Source organism: Protomyctophum bolini, assembly GCF_963924005.1.
Source record: "Protomyctophum bolini genome assembly, chromosome: 6".
Taxonomy (NCBI): Eukaryota; Metazoa; Chordata; class Actinopteri; order Myctophiformes; family Myctophidae; genus Protomyctophum; species Protomyctophum bolini.
The window spans coordinates 46,184,204-46,192,933 of record NC_137867.1 but is presented as its reverse complement, the minus strand read 5'-3'; positions in this window follow the sequence as shown (position 1 = coordinate 46,192,933).

Below are 8,730 nucleotides of genomic sequence, written 5' to 3'. Positions count from 1 at the left end.
AAATGAGGGGCCTACAAATGAGGGGGCCATGGTACTGCTCAGTATCAGCCATTATAGGAAGCCGCTCAATTTGGAGGCGGCGTTGATTCCTTTACCAATGATTTACTCTACTGTATGCCAACTATACTGTGTGTAACAATTCTCCTATATATTGTCTGACTGCACTGGCAGTGTTTATGTCCTTTGTACAAGGTATTCCTGTACTGTGTGTGTGTGTGTGTGTGTGTGTGTGTGTGTGTGTGTGTGTGTGTGTGTGTGTGTGTGTGTGTGTGTGCACGTGCTTGCGTGCGTGCGTGCGTGTGTGCGTGCTAAGAACCAGTATTGAGATGAGATGAGCTCCCTGACATCGTCAGGCCAGTTCAGCGCTATAGCTGAACCTCCTGTCTGTCCTTGGATTGATTCACCCAGTAAACGCTATGTTGTTGAGACCAGGGCTCGACGCTTAGCATTTTTCCAAGTAGCCATTGACGATCAACAGAGAAATTTCGTCAAACTTCTGCTAAATATGACATAAATTAAACGCCATTGACATTGAAGGGAAAATGTATGTCATATGTAAACGAGCAAATCAGCTAATCAATCACAGGCAACAGGCATTCTGATTGGCCAGTATGAGATGATATCTGATGTATGATGACAAGAGCGCCCCTCACTTAACATGGGTGTGATTTTTCTTTAATGAAGTGATATGAGGTAGGGGTGGAAATAATATGTCAAAATATTATATCACTATCTTTTCAGCAATTATCACAAAATAGTGATATTCATCATATCATTGTTATGTTTGTTTTCATATAATATATATAATCAATTTGTTTTATGCTAATACTTTGTAGATAGATCGATAGTAGCTCTGTTCCATTCCATACCTCTAATACGTGCAACACATTAGAGCTATGGACCAGAGCTAGATAGATAATATGTTGCTCATGGATGGATAGACAGGCTATCCGTTTTTATCCTGCTGTTCTATCATGTTAGTGTGACATTCAGACAGTGCACAGGCTGCTCGGTGGTGAATTAGTATTGTAACATTCTCCTTGGCTTTGACTGACTGACTGATATTAATACGGTAATCCAGCCAGTTCGGTCATTCGCATTATCATTTACGCTGGGCACACGCTTTTGTAAGCAAACGCTAAACAAGGGTTGTTTTTGATAAACATCAATCCGTCCACTCCATGTGTGTGCGCGCGCGTGCGTGCACGGCTGCACGCTGTTTCACCCGCGTTTGGTTAAAAGTAAGTAAGTTTGAACTTTGAACATTACAAACAAACTTTGCAAGCAATTCCTTCTGAATCTGTGCTGTCATGCTAATGCTATCCCGTTGAGTTCGCTCTGACTTATTTTCTGTCTGCCGCTGACAGGGAAGAGCACGGAGCAGCAACACAGGGAGGGGAGGGGCGGTGGGAGCAAAGGGGACAGATCTTCAAATGAACGTTGTTAGCTTGTAGCTCTTCTCTTTTTGGCGAACGACACCGCCGTTCAGAAATATAAATTTAGGTATAGAACCACGACTATAGAATGTGCACTTGCTGTAGACAGAGACTTGTCTTTATCACGATTGAATGGTCAAATCCTGTAGTCGCACCTGTGCTACAAATTGAATTTTACAACTCGCAGTGATATTTTTAGTCGCAAATGCGAGTACCTAGTCGCACTGTCGAGCCCTGGTTGAGACTAAAGCCTCTTTTACAAGAGAATTTGCACACTTTGGGAAAGATAAATAATGTTACTGTACACAGCTCTGCCAGTAACCACACATACAGGGGTCAAGGACCTCAAAATTCTTAACTTACCGTAAATTGTGCAATTGTTTGTATATTGTCAATAAACCAATGCACCATTAAACCCATTAAACTCTCCAGAGAGAGCTGGTTAACTTATTAACCAGATCGTTTATAGACGCTTTTATATAAATTGAGCTGCGTGTCACTGAGCTGCACTGAGTACTGAGATCCACTGTGGACACATTCTGAAAAGGTGAGAGCTTTACATTTAGTTCTGATGGAGTGTGTGATGGATCTCATTACGGTTTGAATCTGAATCTGGATTTTTCTTCCTTCTTTTTTTTAAATCTAATATTGATCCTAAAAGGTAGACTTCTGCTACAATTACAAAGATCAGAAATGTGGGTATGTTAAAGCTGCTATAAGCAATAATATGTTACAATTTTAACCCATTCTGGGCGGGAACCCGTTTTGGTGTTAGCATCATGTCGTGCTTTAGCTATTGAAAAATAGCAGATCTACAAGCTCATAGCGCGCCACCGAGTGGCGCGCTACGAGCTTGTAGGTCTGCTATTTTTAGAAAAATCGAAGAACGACTGACATTTTTAGAATCTGATCTCAGGTCAGAATGGGTTAATCAGACCAGTGTGTGTCCAGTGGAAACCTCGTATGAATCTGATCTCAGGTCAGAATGGGTTAATGACTTTTTCTTTCCTTTTTGGTAATCAGACAGCCAGCAAAGGGTAGAATGCTCTCCCCCCAAAAAAAATGTAGTCCCTGTGACACATCTAGGGGCCGCAATCTGCATTCAAAGATGTTCCTAGAAGCTTTGTCATTGGTTGAAAAACGGTCACAATGACTAACCAATCAGAAAGCAGACAGGCAAATCGACCAATGACAAGGCTTCTATAGGACAATATTGTGAACCCTATAGATGTGTCAGAGACTAAATATATATTTGAGGGTGTGTTCTACCCATTGCTGGCTCTCTGAATACCAAAAAAAAGAAAGAAAAGTCATTAAAATGTTGACATAATTTGCTTATTATAGCAGCTTTAATATTGGTAACAATTTATATGAATTATATGGGAATAGCCTAATTATTGTGTTTTGGAAGATAAAATGAGATCTGAATGGATTGATATACCAGATGGAATTCTAAGTATAGAAACAGCATGATAGTCGCTCCACCCTTTTTGAGGGATGGGGAGAGACCCACCCCACGCAAATTACATCATGTTCTGATGAATTGAAAAAGGTGGACCCTGTTGTAAACAAGTGTAACGAGGCTTTATCAGTGTGTCGTTCACAGTAACGGTCTTTTGTGTCGAGTTGTGCTTTCATGTGAAATGTACTCATTCTGCAAACTGTTAATGAATACTTCAATCAATCAGTCAATCAATCAATCAATATCAATCAGGACTTCAAAACATCTGTTTATAGCCTAATTATAAATTCCCTGTCCCCAGCTATAAGTCTATGGAATTTAATGATTGTTGACTGTAGTTATGATGTTTAATTTGTGCCAGCCAAGTCTATGGCATTTAATGTTTGTTGACTATAGTTATGAATATGTAATTTTATGGCAGTCCAAGTCTATGGACTTTGATGCAAAAAAAAAGAGAATCAAATATAAAGTCTTAATTACTAGAACGAAGAAGCCTCCTCCGTTATTTGTTCGAAATGTACCGAATTATTTTTATGCAACACTAAATATCACAATAATGAATTGATGAAAGGAGAACAGAAGTCAAATGGATAAATATAGAAATGACAAAGGTATCGACAGGGACGTTCTCCTCTGGGAAGACAATGTATGTGTTTAAAATACTGTAACATATTGAAACAAACTATTGTATTACTAGCACTAGTACTGCAACTAATACTTTTTTGTATTTTTTGTCATCAGCTGTGTTGCTGAGGAGGACGTTCTAAACATGAAGATTCTTACTCTGTTTCTCGGTGCTGTTGTACCTCTGATGGTATCTGCATGTAAGTAGTGTGTGTGTGTGTGTGTGTGTGTGTGTGTGTGTGTGTGTGTGTGTGTGTGTGTGTGTGTCAGATGACCATGTGCTGTTTTTGATGTTTGTTTTATCACACATTATATACCCCCTATATACATTAACTAGATCCATATCCTGCACCCTATATAGGGGTGCATGCTTTTGGTTACCCTCACCCTCACCTCCCACATGGCAGCACACCTAAACCTAACCTTAAAGGTTTTATGACATTCATTTTCATTTATTTTTATTTAAGGTTTTATGACCTCAATTACACCCAAAAAACCTGAACTTTGAACATTCAGTGGATTTTCTGTAGTCTGGAGTTTTCTTTGGGGTTTGGAAGCCTTTTGAGCTACAATGAAAACAGGCAACACAGTGAAAACAGTGACATCTGCTGGCAAATCCCATTGACATATATGGGATTTGCAGGCTCTTACATCACAAACTGCCGGCAAATCAGAGCACCTGTTTGAGCCAGAAAACCCCAGATCACAGAAAATCTACTGAATGTTAAAAGTTCATGTTTTTTGGGTGCAATTGAGATTAGAAAAACCTAAAAAAAATATGAACAATTCCAAAACCTTTTTTTTTAATGTCACAATCCCTTTAACCCTCTCCCGCCTACAGCATGTCCCGCTGACTGGAGGGAGCTTGGACAGAAATGTTACCTGTTCGTGGCACAGGAAAAGTCCTGGGCTCAGGCAGAGGTAAACATGCTTCATTTACAGTATTGCTCCGTCATGTTATGATACAGTACAGTGATGGAAAGTAACTATAAAGTACAATCACTACAAGATAGAGTTTGAAGTTACAATGGGTTTGTATAGGAAGGGGGTGGTGGGGGCAGCTACAATTAATATCAAAAATCTAAATATTGAATCGAGCAACTTAAAAACGAGTGAAAGGAGTTTTTCACGTAAGTCTGAGTAGACGATAAAATAAAGTGAAATATCCCTTTAACCCATTCTGAACGGGAACCCATTTTGGTGTTAGCATCACGTTATGCTTTTAGCTATTGAAAAATAGCAGATCTACAAGCTCATAGCGCGCCACCGAGTGGCGCGCTACGAGCTTGTAGGTCTGCTATTTTTTTTGAAAAATCGAAGAACGACTGACATGTTTAGAATCTGATCTCAGGTCAGAATGGGTTATAATCAGACCAGTGTGTGTCCAGTGGAAACCTCGTATGAATCTGATCTCAGGTCAGAACGGGTTAATTGTAGATGGTGGTCAGCCAGAAAGTCACATGAGTCACAACTGGCCAATAAAAAAATAAAGATACCGGTTACTGTTTAGAACTTGTCATTTCACGTCTTTTGCATGAAATAATAGAAAAAGCTCAATAGTGGGCAGTACAGGATAAAAGTCCGGATCAATACGCAGGATCGATAAGGTGCTCCTCTTATCAATAAAAATGAACAAAGCTCCATCCCTATTCCTGAGCCAATAATCCAGTATATTTGATCTGTAGCATCTATATATATGTGTGTGTGTGTGTGTGTGTGTGTGTGTGTGTGTGTGTGTGTGTGTGTGTCCAATGCAGTCATAGATATATTGTTATCTGTTGTGTCCGACCAGATGCACTGCAGGGACAAGGGAGAGGGAGGCCACCTGGCGTCAGTCCACAGCGCCTGGGAGTTCACCTTCCTCCAGGGTCTGACCGACAGATACTCCTGGATAGGAGGCCACTTAACAGCAGTCCTATTTCCTCTCCAGGAGTACATCTGGTTCTGGAGTGATGGGACAGCGTTTGATTTTGTGAACTGGGCTGACGGAGAACCAGACAGTGACATTCAATACTGTCTGGCAACAAACTATCTTGGTAAGTGACGCACTGTGACACGCATGCATGCACGCACGCACGCACGCACGCAGTTAAAGGTAGAGTAAGTGATTTCACTTAATTCAAATATCACTTATTTTTTTGTTTTGTTGTGATAATCCTCTCTACTATAGAGTGTGCTGACCATATAAGGAGTTCCTCCCTGTCCCCAGTTAACCCCTGGGGGTCAAAAAACATTAGTTTCGTTTTTGACTCTCTATCCTGATTGGACGAAGGCTTAGGTCCCACAGCCAAAAACGAAACCTAAGGTTTTTTGAGTGAAATCACTTACTCTACCTTTAGAAGACCACATGAGTGACTATATACTTGACTATTATGCTTTACATTGCTGCCAAGCCCAGGTAGTAGCCATGCACTTCACAGGAAGTCAACAGGACACCTCAAAAACCAATGTCAGCAATCAGATTTTGGTCAAGAATGAGTTTAAATCTGATTTTGAATTTGTCTATTAAAAGTGCAACTATCTATTGAATTGTCTAAGTGCTCGTCACTTGCCGATCAAGACTAGGCTCATGCACAGCGTGTCACGCTGCGACGCGTTGTGATCTTGTAGATCTGCTTTTTTTTCCCAGTATGCAAACCAAGTGTAAAATGACTTATACTGGATCTCTTGTCCGCTATTATAGTCCCTTTCTAAGTCTAGCTTTTAATTTGTTGACGAAATGGTCAATATTTAGTCTTAATTTTAGTCACCATAGCTTAGTTTTCCATTTAGTTTCCATTTAGTTTTCGTCCGTGAAAAAAGGTAGTCGACGAACCTTTTTCGTCATAGTTTTAGTCGAAGAAATGTCAACAGTGCTTTGACGGAGGTGTGTCTGTCTGTGCGTCTGTCTGTGTGTCTGTCTGTCTGTGCGTCTGTCTGTGCGTCTGTCTGTGCGTCTGTCTGTCTGTCTGTTCAACAGGTCACAGGCGCTGGGACGATGGATACTGCAAGCAACCATATCCTTTCATCTGCCAACTCCCTTCAAAGACAACCTTTCCTTCCAAGGCCCTTGACGAGATTCCCACAGGTGGTCCCAGCGACACCATCATGACACCAGCATCCCAGAGATAAAATGATTGATTGATTGATTGATTGATTGATTGATTGATTGATTGATTGATTGATTGACATTTGAAGTAAAGTGCACATTGTACATGCACTGCATAATATACCAATAAAGTTGACATTGTATCAAATCAAGTGCTATATAGGCCTACCAAAACTTATGTCATTATGTCTGGTGACAATAAATCAATTTGAGGTTTTCTGACCTCAAATTGCAGCCAATAAACTTTGAACATTCAGGGACCTTCAAAAGGCACACATTACCCATTCTGACCTGAGATCAGATTCATACAACGTTTCCACTGGACAACACACTGGTCTGATTAACCCATTCTGACCTGAGATCAGATTCTAAAAATGTCAGTCGCTCTTCGATTTTTCAAAAATAGCAGACCTACAAGCTCGTAGCGCGCCACTCGGTGGCGCGCTATGAGCTTGTAGATCTGCTATTTTTCAATAGCTAAAGCATGACATGATGCTATAACACCAAAATGGGTTCCCGTTCAGAACGGGTTAACCAGTTGAAAGCATTCAGGTGACTAGCAGCAGCAGAGCAAGGGGGCATTTATGTAAATTGACCAAGGGAAAGAAATAGATTTAAAAAAAAAAAAGATAAATTAATTAATGTAAAAAATGCTCAATTCTGCAGCCACCTTTAACTTAAAAGAGCTTTTTTTTTGAAGGTGCACTTTTAATGTTCTTATAGGCAAATCAGTGCATTGCATGCACTGTATAGCACTGTACCTGAATTTGTTTTCTCCTAATCTGTTTTATTTTTTACCCATGAGGTTTTTTTCAATTGACATGAATATGAAATTGTATATTTGGACTAAATGGGTTCCTTGACTTGACATGTTGTTCATGTGTGTGTAGGGTATAATACAATACAATAAAGCAAGACTATATGTGCATATATACTGTAATACTTTTTTATTCTTTGATGACAATTGATGTAATTTTGTGCACCTTTTTGACCTCATTTCAGTGATTCATCCATTTATTCTAACCTTAGAGTAATAAAAGGATAGAGACCGGAGAGCTATAGCCCCGCCTCCCCCGCAGCTATTAATTTCAATAGAAGTTGCTCCGTGGCGTTTTGAAGCACCCGGAAGACTGCCGGAAGTACAATTATAACTCAATGGCTCGAGCGAGCGGAAGTTTAGCCTATAGCCCTTTAGCCCCGGACCTCAAATGTGAGGCCCGGCCTGCAGTTCCACTTTTCGCCAGTAGGTAGAGTGGCATCTTTTCAACGTTGGATATGGCCTTGGGGGCGGGCCCTTATTATGGGGGCGTGGTTCTAACCCCGATAACAGGTAAAGTGAAGTCATGTGACTAGTCCACAACCAAGTGATCCAATCAAACAACACAACGTCTCCATTTAACGTGTGATGATTGGACCAAAACGATTATCGGCAAGACAGCAGGGAGGAGCAACAGGAACGATATCACATCACCCCATGCTATCAGCAAGGCTAATAAGCCCCACACCCACACACACACACACACACACACACACACACAGACACAGACACACACACAGACACACACACACACACACACACACACACACACACACACACACACACACACACACACACACACACACGCACACACACACGCACACACACACACACACGCACGCACATGTACGCACGCGTTGCATTAGGAAGCAGGAGGATATTACAAATTGCCTATAAGTGTTAATTACCGCTGTGTGCTAATTGTCCCTGTGAAAGCACGACGGAGCCCGGGCCCATTACACTCCACACAGCCACTTCAACCTCACTGATCAATTATTCAATTATTCAATTATTCAGGGGCCATTTGCCTTTGAATCAGTCAGTGTGACACACCGGAGCCGCGCTAATGTAGGGAGCTATGGAGCTATGGAGCTATGGAGCTATGGAGCTATGGAGCTTTGAATCAGTCAGTGTGACACACCGGAGCCGCGCTAATGTAGGGAGCTATGGAGCTATGGAGCTATGGAGCTTTGAATCAGTCAGTGTGACACACCGGAGCTGCGCTAATGTAGGGAGCTATGGAGCTATGGAGCTATGGAGCTATGGAGCTATGAATCAGTCAGTGTGACACCGGAGCCGCGGT